Below are 1,570 nucleotides of genomic sequence, written 5' to 3' on the forward strand. Positions count from 1 at the left end.
ATTATTTAAAAAAATTAAACCACCCACAAAACTGTCCAACTTCTCATAAAAAAAATCTATTATTTTGTATACTATGATTAGTTTTTTCAAATATTAAATTTATATATAAAATATAACAACTCATTTTTCATTGGTGTCAGAAATGTCAGTTTCAGAACTAAAGTTCTTATATTCGAGTTTGTAAATATTATTATTTAATACTTATGAGGTTAGTATAAAGGCTTCTGTATGCTTCTATTTACTCCCTTCTTTTGTAGTTTGTTCCATCACTGATTCGAAAGTTGTACTTTCGGGAACTTCTAAACTTTCCTCCCTAGTAAAGGCATCATTGACAACTCTTGGCAATTGACTGCCACTTCGAAGTGTTATGGTATTACATTGTTCCTTTCCTTGAGATTGAGAACTTTCTGTGTCACTAGGAAATGCTCCTTTTTGTTTGGAACTTAATGCAGTGGCAATTTGTCCAACTTGATTCTCTAGAGCTCTTAAGGAAGCTGCCTAGCTCTGAATAATCGCATCATTCTTAGCCATATACTCTTTTAATAGAGCTTCCATAGTTGACTTTGAAGATGACAAACTTTGTTGCATATTTTTCCGCGGCATTAGTTGATAGTATCCAGGGGTACACCAGCCACATTCTGTTGATTAACATTGTTGGCATTTCCCATTCCTTAGTTACTCCAGTTAAAATTTGGATGTTGTTTCCACCTTGGATTGTATGTGTTGGAGTAGGAATTGTTGTTGAAATTTGGATGTTGTTTCCACCTTGGATTGTATGTGTTGGAGTAGGAATTGTTGTTGCTACGATTAAAATTCCCCATGTAATATGCAGAGGCTGGATTGGATAGGCATTCATTAAAAACATAATCTTCTCTACAATATACGCATGCTAGTTCTGCAACCATCATCTCCTGCACTGCAGAGCGTCTTTTAAGAGTTTTAATCATATTTGTTAAAGATGATACCTAAGCTATTAAAGATGTAATCGCATCAAGTTCCATTACTCCAACAACTCTTATACCAGTGCCAACTCTGGTAGTTTTGTACTAATAATCATTGTTTGCTATTCTTTCCAGAATTTTGTATGCTTCTTTGTAGGATTTGTCAAATAACGTTCCATTAGCGGAAGCAACCACCACTATTCGCGTATAAGCATTTAATCCATTGTAGAACATTTCCGTCTATTTCCAATGTTGAAAATCATGCATCGAGCATTTTCAAATTAGTTCATTGAAACGCTCCCCTGCTTCATATAATGTTTCATCTTTCGATTGCCTAAATGATGTAATGTCGTTCTTAAGCTTAGCATTCATGTTGGGAGGATTGTACCTAAGCAAAAATCTCTGACACAATTCATTCCAAGATGCTAATGTACCTGATGGTAATGGATTCAACAATCATCTGGCACGATCTCGCAATGAATAAGAGAGCAATTTTAATCTAAGGGCATTTTCAAGGAAACCCTGTTACTTGAAAGAGTCACAGACTTTAAGGAAAAGTCTCAAGTGCAATCTTGGATCTTCAGTAGGTAAACCACTAAATTGCCCTACCGTTTGCAGCATCTAAAACA

At 35.1% G+C, this 1,570-nt stretch overlaps 1 non-coding gene across 1 annotated transcript; it reads left to right on the forward strand.

Annotated features, from left to right (window-relative positions):
- Positions 1–1,197: 1,197 nt before the first annotated feature.
- On the forward strand, positions 1,198–1,304 carry LOC121210645 (small nucleolar RNA R71). Its single transcript, XR_005905759.1, has one exon. It is a non-coding gene; the product is annotated as a small nucleolar RNA R71 (small nucleolar RNA).
- Positions 1,305–1,570: the final 266 nt, after the last annotated feature.

This window comes from Gossypium hirsutum, chromosome A11 (assembly GCF_007990345.1).
Source record: "Gossypium hirsutum isolate 1008001.06 chromosome A11, Gossypium_hirsutum_v2.1, whole genome shotgun sequence".
Classification (NCBI taxonomy): domain Eukaryota; kingdom Viridiplantae; phylum Streptophyta; class Magnoliopsida; order Malvales; family Malvaceae; genus Gossypium; species Gossypium hirsutum.